The 14,633-nt window shown below is 39.2% G+C and overlaps 1 protein-coding gene across 4 annotated transcripts in view; it reads left to right on the forward strand.

Moving 5' to 3' along the window:
- Positions 1 to 3,513: 3,513 nt before the first annotated feature.
- LOC117501911 (alpha-(1,3)-fucosyltransferase 9-like) overlaps positions 3,514 to 14,633 on the forward strand; it is a 45,530-nt gene continuing 34,410 nt past the window's right edge. Inside the window, exons 1-2 of one of the 4 annotated variants that reach the window (XM_034160870.1) lie at positions 3,514 to 3,769; positions 12,429 to 12,561. The gene's annotated coding sequence lies outside the window, so the exon portion shown is untranslated. The remainder of the gene's footprint in view (positions 3,770 to 12,428; positions 12,562 to 14,633) is intronic. The other 3 variants (XM_034160873.1, XM_034160871.1, XM_034160872.1) reach the window with 3 other exon arrangements.

The following is a 14,633-nucleotide window of genomic DNA, read 5'->3' on the forward strand; positions in this document are numbered from 1 at the left end:
CTCATAGGGGGTCGTTTTGACCGTTAGGGTTTTTCTGTAATTATTGTATGGGTTTTGCCTTACAATATAAAGCGCCTTGGGGCAACTGTTTGTTGTGATTTGGCGCTATATAAATAAAATTTATTTGATTCCATTACTCACATGAGCTAAGCTAACGCTAATTAGCATCACGACCAAAAGTATTTCACGGACTCTTAAACAAACAAAATACACTTCCTGGTATAGCACGTTAGGATGCTGCTTTAATTTAACCACAAAAGGTGTGCTTAGTGACATATACTAACCTGTAAATAACAGGAAAAGCAGAGAGAGTGTGTCTCCTTCCGTCGCTTCTGCCGTTCTGAAGACGGGGGCTTTTGAACACACTGAGCCGTCTCACCGGGAGGCTGTCCCCCTGCTGGCAAAATGTGGAACTACACTAAAACTAAATGTCTCTCAAAACCTCACTCCCTTTCACGATTTTCAAAGAAACAATCCAAAATGTGATCACACATTTCTGTGTGTCACACAAACGATACTGGAGTTATACTGGCAGTTGAGGTTAGCTGTAGGAAATTGCCAAACCATGAATTTCCTCTCTGTGTCTCTCTTTCTTTTTCTCTCTCTCTCTGTTTACCTATCGTGGGACAATTAAAGCATCATCTTACATTGTCTTGTGGACTTTTCGCCCATTTACCTTTTGTTTGCTGTTCCTCCTCACCCTTTGCTGCAGCTTTTTTTTTTTTTTTTTTTTTTTTTTTTACTATGCAGTGTCCACCACATGGAAATATAGTGCACACAAACACAGAACAAATGATCTAACAGTGGTGGGCGCAGCTAACCAAAAACTTAGCTTCGATAACCATTAATCAGATAACTGAAAAGTTATCTTTAATGAGGCTAAATTGATAAACTGCTAAAAAAAAAATGTATCTTTATTACATAACATTTGTGCACACTTGTGTTCACATGTATGAATTTCGATAACCGACAACTTTTATTTGGAAGCGGCCACATCAGATTACACTGTCGGCTTCTGATAAACCAGTTTCACTTTAACTTTTTGCTGTTGGGTAAATTCAAGGATCACAAACACACAAGAACACACGAAAAATGAATGAATAAAAAAAAAAAAAAACACCCAAACACTGTCATCATCTTCCAAAAGCAGTTAAACACAGTATTAGAAGTCACAGTTTATCTCGGTATTAGGTACACCGTCATTTATGAACTAAATATTTCCGAACTGCTTTTTTCACATGCTTTGAACCCTGCGGCTTAAACAACCAAAATACATCCATTAATGCATTGATTGGCAGCGTAAAATACACGTAGTAAATATAAATTCTTACCTGTTAGAACTACACTACCCACAAAGCTCCCTGCGTCGACCGGCCAGTCCTGTTTTTCACTTAATGATGAGGTCATCAGCAAGTGACAGGCAGCCAGTCTGCTACAAACACACAACAGATGGACTAAATTGTTTTATTTTAGGGTTTACAAACGTTTTTGACCGTTAAACTTTGCTAACTTTACCAGCAAAAAAATGTTATTGGACTGAAAGTTATCGGAACTAAATTTATCGAAAGATAATTGGTCCGATGATGGTTTTAAAATTTATCTGAAAAGCTAATCCGCTAGCAAAAACATTAGCTTTGATAATTATCGGTTATCGGATTAGCAGAACTGTGCCCACCACTGCGAACTAATAACATTACTCGTGAAAATTGCAAACGACACCCAGCCAGTTTGTTTTGGTGAGTGAGAGTGCGAACAAGTCACAAGCAATCCCAGAATGCAATGGATCATGAGGTCGTTACCCATTCTTTATAGCTGATAACATACATGTTCACGCTAAATTGCTGTGTTTAAATATCCACCTTTTTATATGAGAAAAGATTATATATCCACACATCACTAGCATTTAGGTACGTGGACATCTTCCGATGATGAAAGTAAACATCAGAACAGGGAGAAAAGGTTGATTACTCGTTTGAAATCTACTAAAATTTTCAGCTGAAACCAATTTTTTAAGGTCTGCACAGAATGGACAGAATCATCAGGTCAAAATATCTTGCCATTTTTCTCAAATTTCTTCAATACTCCAGACTCTTAGTTAAAAAACAACAAAGTTACACGAGTGACAAAGCACCAAAATTGGCACAGATGGTGCATCTTGAACCATTTCACAAGGGGTGCTCTCACAAACACCTTCTGTGAGCAGATATATTGGCATTTTTTTTTGAAATACCTGCCCTAATTTGTAAGTTGAATATCTCCACTCCTATAATAGCTACAATATAAAATTTGTGGTCTATCTGCATATTTTGAAGTGAAAGAAATACATTCAAATAGGATCTAAAGCTCAAAAATTAGTATTTGTAAAGTTATGTAGGGTTTTCCTTGTTAAATGAGATAATTGGGACAAATCTGGACTTTGCACATGGTAAAGAAGTCAAAGTAATTTTTTTGATATTTGTAATTGGTACAAAAATCAATAATTGATATATGAAAAAGAATGTTGTCTATAACCATCAATGTTTGCTTTATTTTGTATAAATGACTATATGATATTTATACATTCATTCACATATGTGTACTTGTATTTACATTTACATTAGCTTATACACTGTGAGTGTATAAGCTAAGTTTGCAATTTACAACACTTACATTGCCATAATATACCATTTTTTTGTTGTTGTTTATATTATAAGGGCAGCGCGGTGGCTTAGTGGTTAGCAACGTTCCCTCACTGTTCCCTCACAGCAAGAAGGTCATGGGCTCAATTCCCACCTGTGGCTTTTCAGTGTGGAGTTTGCATGTTCTCCCCATGTTTGTGTGGGTTCCCTAAAGGTGCTCCAGTTTCCTCCCACATCCAAAGATATGCAGATTAGGTGGATTGGAAACTTTAAATTGTCCGTACGTGTGAATGTGTTTGTCTATATGTGACCCTGCGACAGACTGGCATCCTGTCCAGGGTGTACTATGCCTCGCACCCTATGACTGCTGGGACAGACTCCAGCCCCCTCCCACACTGTGACCCTTAATTGGAGTAAACAAATTTACAAAATCGATGGATATAAGTAATCCAAAATGATGACGTATTTACTTTAGAGCACTGTATTGGATTCCTTGCCCTTCAAAATATGCAAAAATCCATTTTGACCCCTCCCAAAAAAAAAAAAAAAAAAAAAATTTATGTACAGTATCTCTGCTCACAGAAAGTGTTGGTGAGATCACCCCTTGTGAACTGGTTTAAGATGCCCTGAGGACCATCTGCACCAATTTCGGTGCATTTGTGAGTTGTGTTGCATTTTTTCTCCTAAGACACGGTTGCAGAAATCAGAGAAGACTGGTGAGATATTTTGTCCTGATGATTCTGTTCCCTGCACGCACTCCATCATTTACCTGATGTTATCCCTCGTCTATCTGTGGCATTCTTTCATACTGGGGAGTGCCCTGTCGCTGTGTCTGGGCTTGTTATCAGACAGAAGTGGGCGGCTTCCCATAGAGCTGACACAAGAACTCGCAGCATTTGAAAACTATGTTCCTCTGCTCTTTCTGTGTTCCTGTCAGGACCACCATAAGAACCACAGTGCTTATTTCTCCAATCTAATGCACTTTGAAGCAAGAGGATGTTTGCCCACAGCACCATAAATGTGCAACACTACAGAAACAAAACTGGTTTTTCAGCTTTACTGTGGACTTAGTCAAACTCTGTGTTTAACGGCTGGATTTGTACAGTTTTTCGGTCATTGAGTTCAGAATTCCTCCCTTCCTCTAAGAAAAGGTGAGTACAGCATATTTTATCCATTTGTTACTTTATTTCAAGGTATACTAAATAAATTGAAGATCACAGGTGCAATTCATTTTTTGCAGTCATTTTAATACTTGTCTCAATATTTCAACTTTTCTGAAACACTTTAAAATATTTGCTGTATCTTAGACTATATGAACTAAACCATGGATACTATTAAAAGGCTTTGAACATATTATATATGAAATTCACAAATAAATCTCACTGAAAAAGTGAAACTTGGAGTATGTGACTCTATGTTACACCTACATTTATGAGTTTAAGACTTTAGTTTGAGAGGAACTAATAAATTTAGATGTAACAACTTTGAAGGGTTTTTGTCTTTTTGAAAGTGATTCAAGACTTTCAGTGGTGTAAGTTAATCACAGCAGCAACATTTCTGTGCAACTCCAGTTAATGCTGCAGACTTTTATAAACTGTGTTCAAAACAGTTAACTTTTAGGTCAAAACTGAAGAAAACGTAGATTTTTGACAAACGAATAAAAAAACAGAACAAATAGTTTAGGCTGCTGTTTTTTTAATGTAAAAGTGGTCACAGTTGCCTTGAATATATATATATATATATATATATATATATATATATATATATATATATATATATATATATATATATATATATATATATATATATATATATATATATATATATATAAGAACCACAATGCTTATTTCCCCAATCTAAACAGACTTTCAAAACTGGTTGAAAGTGAAAGTTTTTTCACCATCTGTTTGTAGACGTTGAGTCAATGTTTGGATTTAGACCTTTTTTTAACTGAGATTTTTTCAATAGTGATATTAGTCAACCTGTAAAATGACTAAATTATAGGAAATCATAATTTTGAAGCCTAACTAGCAAGGTACATCCACATTTATCAATTAAAACCTGGAAATGAAAACTGAATTTAACAGAAGTTTAACATCTGTAAATAGTTATGGTTATGGTGAAAATATGTTGAAAACTGCTTTAAAATTGAAGGTTTAGTCAGCGTCTGTTTTGTAAAACATCTGTTCAATGTTAAAATCCTCCCTTTTGGAAGTCTTAATGACCACAAGATTTTTTTGTTAAAAATAGCAGCACACAAATTACACTTTGAAACATCATTCAGTTCTGGCTGTTGAGAGACAGTTACATCATATATATATATATATATATAGTCATAATGGTTTACAAAAAACCAAAAGGAAACAAACAAACAAACAAACAAAAAAAACAAAAACACCATACCGGATATCATTCAGCTTCTTTCTCCAATTAGGGCTCACAGGGGGGGGGCTATCCCAACAGTCATAGGATGTGAGGTGAGGTACACCCTGGACAGGATGCCAGTCTGTTGCAGGGCGAGGGCGATGGTGCGTCATTCGACTCCAGAGGTTTGAGCAACAATTTATGCATAATGCAACATGCATAATCTCTTTGAATTGCCCCAACTGGGGAAAGTTTTCTTGAATCTTACATCTGTTCATAAAAATACTAAGAAATAATAAAAACATCAGTTGCAATCTATAAAAAAAAAAGCAGCACTACTTGTTTTTGGCAAAGCCACACACAAAATTCTGAAGACAGTTTTTCATCAAAACCTCGAAATAAACAGTAACATGTCCACTATACATTTTGAATTGACCAAATCCTGCTGGTGGTTCTTCATTCTAGGCTGAAAACCAAAAGGCGACTGTGTTTTAAAGATTGTGGCTCTGATCTGTGGACACTGTTGAAACGTTTAACAAGAAGTTCAAGATCAATTTGCACAGAGTTACTTCTATTTTATTGTATTTGTTATAATAATGCATCTATATTTTTTTGTAAATTATGAAGCACTTTGTAACTTCTGTTCTTGAAGCTGCTATATAAATTTGACTTACCTTTACTTACATAAAGTTATATTGAGCAAATTTGGGATCTGTTACAGATTATGAGCCCATGTTGTGTTGCTTCATCAGCAATTGCGCTCTCATTTGTTGTGCACATGAATTGTTATCTGCAGGCAGGTCAAAGTTCAAGTTGCATTTTAAACACAGTGGAAAAACTAAAAAAAATCAGAGCAAGTTTTATTTAGTGGAGTGACATTTCATTATAAATTTATTTGATCCTGCAGCTGAAACAGCTGCACACTGGTCTTATCAATACGGACGGTTTTCGGCATGTTTGCATCAATACAAACTCATGCACTGCAGTGCTTTGACAATGCAATGAGTGTAGAAAGGAGTAGATGGAGTGATGAGTGAGGGAGGGGAGAGAACGATGATGACAGTTTTGACAGTTCAGCATCAATCATTCCGTCTTCCCCCATTGATTTGAATGGAGCACCTTGGGGAGCCGTGGCCTGACATGAGGTCATCAAAGTCGAGTTTACTGACAGGTTCAGGTTTCTGAGTGTTTATAAGCAGCGGGTGAAATCAGGCAAAATTCTTCATGTTTATGACTAAATTTCTCAGGGCATGTGGCACCAAAAATAGGCAATACATTGATATTTTCATAATTCATTCTTTATTTGAAATAGTCAGCTCATTTGACATTTCATTTTCGAGTGATATGTACGAGGCTCCCCATGAAGGAATGCATTAACTGCATTATAGTGAGCCTTAGAACTTTTCAGCCTACCCTCGTACTTTAACTTTGAAACATGTTCTGGCTGTTGACATACAACACCATCAAATATTATATATTCAGTCATAATAGTTTACAAAGAAAGAAAAAACACCACACAGGATATAACAGATTTATATAAGCAACAATTTAAATACAACGCAGTGTCTTTGAATTGCCTAAATTGGTGAAAGTGTTCTTGAATCTTAAATCTTTATCAAAAAATCACTAAGAAATAATAAAAACAATAACAGTTGCAATAATAATAAAAAATAAACAGTACTTATTGTTTTTAGCAAAGCCTCTCTCTCTCTCTCACACACACACACACACACACACACACACACACACACACACACACACACACACACACACACACACACACACACACACACACACACACACACACACACACACCAAATTCTTAGTTCTTAATTCGTTTTCTTCAAAGCCTCTAAATAATTGTCATCAGTGAGCACGTTTACATGACTTTAATAAGCAGATAACTGCTAGTAACCACATAACTATTAATCTGATGCATTTACAAGCACTTCAGGAGAAAGGCAACTTTTGAAGAAAAAGCACAGACTGTATAGAGAAAAAGATAACAGTCTCCCTCTTCTCCCTCTCCCTACCCCCCACACACTCTTACGATGTCACGCTTTTAGCAAACTCTCCTCAACTTTAATATATTTGTCTATAATCTGCATTGATAGCCAAGAAATTTACAGTACAGACCCCCCCCCCCCCCCCCACACACATGGTTCAGCACGCACATGAAGATTACTTGAAAGGTTTACATGTCAAGGTGACTTGTTTTCACAGGGATAAATCTGTTAATTTTGTTTCAGCCACGGTGAAATTTTAGTGAGTGAAGGTTAAAGAAGCTCTGTCTGCACATTCAACCCAGTCTCACTGATTGTCATGATTCAGCAGCACGAAATATACATTAATCTATTGGTTCTGCATATTGTCACGAAAAGTGCAGAAATTTTCATCATGGCAGCACGAATTTGTAAGGGCAGCAAGCAATTAAAAGTGCAGCGGGGGGGGGGGGGGGGGGTCAGGGTGGTTATGGCTAGGGTTAGGGGAAGGAGTAGGGTTAGGTTATGGTTAAGTTTAGGGTTGGGGGTAGGAGTAGGGTTAGCAATGGTGAGCTAAAAACCCCTGTCATGAAAGTTTTAATCATTTCGTGACGGGAGGACAACAAAAAAAAACAAAAAAACGTGAGACTGGGCTGGCACATTGTGCAGTCCTAAATGCAGCCTGGTATAAACAGCCTTGTGCTTCAGTTGCTGCATGCTCAGCACACTTCTGAATCCTAAAACTGACAGAATGTCTCAAAAGAATAAAGGAGTTGAGGACAAAGTGTCCGTCTTCTCCCTGTGCATCCGTTAACCCACTGAGGTAAGTGTCACGCTCAAATTGCGCACACAGCGGAGCTTGCCAAAAGTCCACAACACGGGAAAACAGCGAGTATTCCAGACTTTTATCCCAAACATCTGCTCTGCAGGAACATTGACCTGAATAAATTCTGATCAGAGGGTAGGACTAATGGATTTATCCTGTAAAGGTTATAAATAAAATTATTGTAGTCACCTTCTCACCAAACATCCTCTTCTCCTGTTTTAAAAAAATAATAAAATAAAATAAAAAGATAGTTGGAAGTTCTAAACTCTGATCAGCTTTGCTACATTTCTTCTTTTTTATTACAACAACATGATATTGATGAAAGGCTGTTTTTTATTCCCTGATGCATTTCATACTGAAATTTAATACAATAATCAAGGATATTATTTTCAAATATTATGTAAAATACTGGATACCTTGTTTTCATTTTTCATTCATGACCACACACACAAACGTTCCTTGTTTTCATTGCTCATTCAGCTTATTTTTTATACAAATTACTATTTGTCTTTAATTATTAATTTGTTATTTGGCTGATCCAAAAATGATCCATCCCATAAAAACTGTATCCAGTACAAACAGTGAGTTTTGTGATCTGTGACACTCCCAGCTGCCGAAGAGATTTTTTTTCACTGTTACACTAAGTACTGTTGTGTATACAAGTCATGGTGTGAAAGTGTGTAAAGAATTTCAGTAACACACTTTGTGAGAGATCAAAATGTTTGGTAGCATGTTTTTAATAAGTCCACACTATGAAGCATTTTTTAAGCATTTGTAAGCCATTAATTAACTTTGTACGGACTTTAAAATTCCACAAAACTGACAAAATTTAGTGGCTACTGACACCCAAGCATTATGATGTTCCAAAGTTACAGCTAAATTTAATGAAGAGAACATATTTACCTGCCCCCTGTGTGCATGCATGAGGTTTTGAAATGACTGGAAGTTTGACCTCACTAACGTCTGTGAGATGTCTTGCAAGTCACTTCAGAGGAGTTATTTCAAATACAGCTTTTTAAATTTTAGCAGTGTTTGTTTCTCAATAACTTTTACAAAACGTATGAGAAACATTTTAGATTTCTACAGAAGAATGTTGGATTATTAAGGAGTTCAAGGCCATCTGTTTTTTTTTTTTTTAATTTTTCCCTTCAGGTGAATTGGTTACTAATTTTTTTTCAAGACAACGTGAATTTTGATAATATTGGTAATGTCATAGTATGAATCCTCTGCTTAAAGGTTATTAAATAAAATTATGCCAATGTGCCAATGAAAATTATTTTTATGACTTAATTTAAAAAATGTGAAAGGCTGTACAGCTTTAATGCTTGGTTCATAATTTGCAAAGTGTTGTTCATACATTACATTTGTTCCAAGTAAAGAGCCCATTTAAAATGTTTTTATTAATTGAATTTATGTAAGAAATGATGTGTCAACATTTATGCATGGGCTTATGAATGCAATGATTTAGGGCCTAAACTATTAGTGCAAACCTAAATTTTTACACTTACACTAATAGTGAGTTTGCGTTAAAACTCTTTAACAAACACTTACCAATACTGCAATTCATAATTAATTCAGAAGTTACGAGTGGTTAGTTAAATATATTGTGTGAGCTCATCTGAAGTGAGGACTTTCTAAGATTTACAAAGCATTTACAAATGGCTTCCAAAATAAGTTTTAAATTTACAAATGAGTTTGTCCTTTTTAAAATAGAATATTTTTAACTGTACATAGTGGTATAAAAGTTGCACAGGCATGGAAAAGTAACATTGCCTCACAGAAAACACTGGTAGCTTAACTGTAAAATGAAAAACAATGAACGACTAAAGAAAAAAAATTCAATTGAAATAAATAAAAATTAAGAGTAAACATGCACATGCCATGATAGACTAGATAGGCCAGACCAAGAATGGTTCACAAGACACCATGAAAGAACGAGGCAGAGGAAACATGACCTGGCCCGGAAGAAGCTCGGGGCCCTCATCTGGAGCCAGGCCTGCATGTAGGGCCCGTCAGAGCGCGCCTGGTGGCTGGGCTTACCACGGAGCCCAGTCGGGTACAGCCCGAAAAAGCAACGTAGACTTTCCATCTCCACCCTGTGGGCTCACCACCTGCAGGGGGAACCGCAGGTGTCGGGTGTGCTGTCTTTTGGGTGGCAGTGAAAGTCAAGGGCCTCGACGGACCAGACCCGGGCGGCAGGGGCGAGCTCTGGGGGTGTAGAATGTCACCTCGCTGTGGGGGAAGGAGCCGGAGCTTGTGCGGGAGGTGGAGCGATACCAGTTAGGGATGCAGGTGAACAACGATGTCACACCAAATGACACCATAGTTTCATCTGCCTCCAGCTGCAGGTCCTTGATCTTGTTCACAAAATCTTGTGTGTTCTCCACATGGTGGTCTGATTTACCCACTAGAGGAGCCAAAATCCACTTGAGGTGTTTGGCCAAATTGTACGCGATGTGACATCGTTGTTCACCTGCATTCCCACCGCTGAGGTCGTCTCTGCTGTGAGGCAGAGACTGCTGGAGGATGTGTCTCTACTTGAAAGGACCGAACTTGCACCAGACCACATCTGCCAACTCTTGGCGATCTGTCTTAACACCACATATTTCCTGTTTAGGGGGAATTACTACAGGCAGATCCATGATTGCGCGATGGGGTCTCCAGTATCCCCCATTGTGGCCAATCTGTACATGGAACGAGTGGAGAAGACAGCCTTGATGTCTTTTACGGGCAGCCCTCCCAGTCACTGGTTCAGATATGTCGATGACACATGGGTTAAAATCAAGCAACAGGAGGTTGAGGACTTTACAGAACACACCAACTCGGTGGACTCCAATATCAAGTTCACACGTGAGGATTCCAGAAACAACCATTTAACATTCTTGGACTGTGATGTTATGATTGGAGAGAACAGGCAGCTCCAGACAGGGGTTTACAGAAAACCCACGCAGACTGACCAATATCTGTTCTTTGACTCAAACCACCCCCTTGAACACAAGCTCGGGGTGATCAGGACTCTTCAGCACAGAGCCCTACAGGTGCCCACAACTGCAGAGGGAAGGGCTAAAGAACAACAACTTTTCCGGAAAGCCCTCACAGTATGTGGGTACCCATGATGGTCCCTGGACAAAATGCAGAAGTCCCAGAGAACAAAGACACCAGATAGACAGCAGACAGAGACAAGAAGAAGAGGAGTGTCTCTCCCTTATTTAGCAGGAGTAGGGGAAAAACTACAGAGGATCTTCAGACAACACAAAATCTCAGTTTACTTTAAACCGGTTAACACCTTGAGACAGAAATGAGTTCACCCTAAGGACAGGATCCCTAGTTACAAACAAAGCAATGTAGTGTATTCTATCAGATGTCAGGACAACACTACATAGGTGAGACTAAGCAACCTTTACACAAAAGGCTATACCAGCACCGCAGAGAGGGCGCCAGTGGACCTCAGTCTGCAGTTCATCTCCACCTTAAAGATACTAACCACATGTTTGAGGACAAGGAAGTTAAATCTTAGCCAGAGAGAAGAAATGGTTTGAGAGAGGGGTCAAGGAGGCATTCTATGTGAAACAGTTGAAACCCAGCCTTAACCGTGGAGGGGGTCTGAGACACGCTTTGTCCCCTGTTTACAATGGGGTACTCAGGTCAAAGCAGTTTCAGTCTTTTGTTCATGGTAATGAGTCATTCACATCATCAGGAGAGTCATCAAGGGAGCCGGCAGGAGAGGAGTGAATCCCATCATTAGGAGGGACAGCTGCCCTGTCATTAGGAGGGTGCTAACGAGAGCACAATAGGTGCTAATTAGAGCTATTGTTTAGTCACTAGCCTATAGCAGTCTGCCTCTCAGTAGGAGGGGTCTGGTTAGGTTTAAAACTCCAGCTTTTGTGGCTTCTGTTTATTCTTCTCTACTAGAGTCAAGACAGAAGTCAGACTACCAGAGCAAGAATTTTAGCAGAGGAAGCTTCTGCGATTTGAAGCAAAACGTCCTTGCGTCAAGCAACCCAGTCCAGTCGAAGATTCAAGCTTCTCGACTACTGCAAAGTTTGTTAAAAACAAAACAAACAAACAAACAAAAAAAACCCAAAACAAAAATCAAACATGCTGTTCTTTTGCACCAGATTCTTTTGTATTTTTTCTTCAGTGGAAGCAGCTTTCCACTGACCTTCAGCAAACTGACTTCAATTACCAACTATCTCCTGGTCTGCATCATTTGCAGAAGCACACTGTGGATGTAAGACACTTAATGTAGTCTGATGGCTGTACATTTTAATTACATATTTGTAAGTACTCGGTACTGAGTACCGGAATTGGTGCATAAACAGCCGCGGTGTTCTGGTCTACACAAGCACATTTAAATGTTGTGGTTTGCACCCTGTCTGTGCCTTTCTGCGAGTTACCTTAGTGATCTGTCCCCTGTCGGTGTCCCTGTGTTGTCACTGTTTTTCAGTCCTGTGTTCTCATCTTTTAGTCAAGTTGTTTCTGTTTTTTGTACATTTACGTCTTTGAGTTCCATGTTAGTTGTCTTACTTGGTTATTTTGTGGTTCTCCTTTCAGTTTGATTATTGTTATGGTATGTTTTAGTTTTCACTCGCCTCCGACGATCTTCTGAGGTTTGTGTGACCTTGTGTGTGTTTGTAGGCGTGTCTTGTGTGGTGCACTCCACACCTGGAGCTCCTCAGTTCATTTGTGTCACGTGAAATACTGCACCGTTCTGCTGTTCCTTTGCCGGATTATTCTTTGTTACCTCCCGTCCATTGCTGTGTGTAAAAGGGTGAGTTTGATTCTCTGTCACGTCCTGTATGTAGCCGTGTGCACGTTCGTGAGTATCGCTTAATTTGGTGCCCTAGGCTAGATTTTTATAACAATAACCTTTAACCAAGAAGAAGCCCACTGAGATTGAAACCGCTTTTACAAAGGTGACCTGACCAAGGAAAGCAGCAGCACACATAATAATAGACAAGTTAACATCATCAAGAGAACATTTAAAACAAATAAAATACAAGGAATAAACAGAAAAAAATGAATTTTTTAAAAATTGTTTTTTGTGGTTTATGTTGCTTTCGCAGTGTTTTTGTGTTTTGTAGTTCAACTGGTTTAGTTTGTTGGACTATTATGTTGCTGTGACCATAAGTGTAACACGTAGTGTGTTTGGTGACTTCCACCATTGTCCCTGTGTTGTTGTGTGTAAAAATAATAGCACCTCCTTGCAGCAGAGTGCAAGAATAAACAAAAGCTTCAGCTCGGCTTATGTTATTCCATGCAACTCACCACACTATTATCACCATTATTATTTAATCTACATTGCTATGCAGTTAAATCAATATGGGCCTGTATTTATTTTATATTAAAAGATAAATAGTTTTAACTAGTTGCATCCAACAAATAAAATTATTGGCATTTACTTATTTGTCTGTCTGGATTACCTCAAAACTACTGCATGTATTTTGAAGAAATTTTCACCACAGATAGATATTAGGCCATGGAAGACTTGGAAGTGATCTGGATCTGAATTCTGGATCAAGATTTCACTTTATATTGGCTTTGAAGGATTATGTCAAAACTAAATTCTCACCAAATTTGCCACACAGATAGAGCATGGAAGGGATTAGAGCATGGAAGATTCCATTGAATTCTGAAGGTGATCTGGATCTGGATTGGCGGACAGTGTCCCTGTGTTAATTGTCACTGTTTTTCAGTCCAGTGTTCTCATCGGTTATGTTGGGAAAGTGTAGGAACACGGACCCACAACAGGGGGCGCAAATGAACGGACAATGGAGTAAGTCAAAATAACAAGCTTTACTGTTGTGAATGTGCACAACGAATACAACCAATCACAGCAATGGACAACAGTCAATTCACAAAAGTGTCGTGTGGGCAGGCTCGAAGATAGGAGACGCCTCTCCAAGGTAAGACCGGAACCACACGGCTTCCTCCGCCACAGGACCCCAGGAATACTGGAGCCGCCAAGTCCCGAACTCCCAGGTGGCCACTGCCTCCGCGTGTCGGACCTGGTACTGCTGGCGAGGAACAAAGGACAGTTAGATGGGGGCGCGTTTGCACCCAGGACTCCGAAGAGCAGGGAAGTTACCTCCACCTCTCGTTGGAACAGTAATCCACAAACTAAGCACAAATCCAAAAAGATACACTCCGTAGCTTCGATACGTTACCTCTCTGGTAGAAACGATATCTCGGCAATGAGGTGGAGGTGCCGTCCTGCTGATATACCCCACAGATGATTGCCGTCAGCTGTCTCAGGTGATGGGTGACAGCTGTCACCGTAGCTGCTCACGTGAGGCGGCGGCGCCCTCTGGTGCCTGGAGCCCGCACTCCAGGCAGGGCGCCCTCTGGTGGTGGTGGGCCAGCAGTACCTCCTCTTCAGCGGCCCACACAACAGGTTAGTCATGTTGTTTCTGTTTTTTGCACATTTACGTCTTTGGGTTCCATATTACTTGGTTATTTTGTGCACATTTTGAAGGTGATCCGGATCTGGATTGGCAGACATCAGAAATCTCGGTTTGCGCTTGTTTTAGTATAAGGATAGTGAAAGTTGACTTTATTTTATTCCCCTCATTTGTGCTCCCCCGGATGGATGGCACCCTTAGCAATTGCCTACACTGCCTATAGGCTGGGCCCGCCCTGCTCCTGTTTCACATTAGTAATTACATCCCATATTGTTACTGCCTGCATATTTGGGTTCACTCAGACTCTGCAAACTTAACATTTAAATGCTCCAGACATGGTTCCTACCCTCTTGAAGTACTTTTTTGTGCTATATCAGGCCATAACCTGCTCTGCGTTCTGGGATGAAATTCAGAGAATGTACAATTAGTGCTCTCCAGTAAG

This window comes from Thalassophryne amazonica, chromosome 20 (assembly GCF_902500255.1).
Source record: "Thalassophryne amazonica chromosome 20, fThaAma1.1, whole genome shotgun sequence".
Classification (NCBI taxonomy): Eukaryota; Metazoa; Chordata; class Actinopteri; order Batrachoidiformes; family Batrachoididae; genus Thalassophryne; species Thalassophryne amazonica.